This window comes from Micromesistius poutassou, assembly GCF_964030765.1.
Source record: "Micromesistius poutassou genome assembly, contig: SCAFFOLD_1424, whole genome shotgun sequence".
Classification (NCBI taxonomy): domain Eukaryota; kingdom Metazoa; phylum Chordata; class Actinopteri; order Gadiformes; family Gadidae; genus Micromesistius; species Micromesistius poutassou.
In genome coordinates this window covers 4,798-5,000 of record NW_028177004.1, presented here as the reverse complement: position 1 = coordinate 5,000, position 203 = coordinate 4,798, and positions in this window count along the sequence as shown.

Here is a 203-nt window from a genome sequence, read left to right as displayed (position 1 = left end):
CCCGAACCCCACCGGCACAAACAGCCTTTAACGATGGATTCATCGTAAAACTCCCCCTCCGACCTATAAAAACGGGGACGGTTGAGTGAGGTAGCGGGAGGTGGTGATGGTGGTGGTGGTGGTGGTGGTGGTGGTGGTGGTGATGGTGGTGGTGGTGGGGGGTGGTGGTGCCTGAGTGGACCCTTCTTGGAGGATGACAAAAA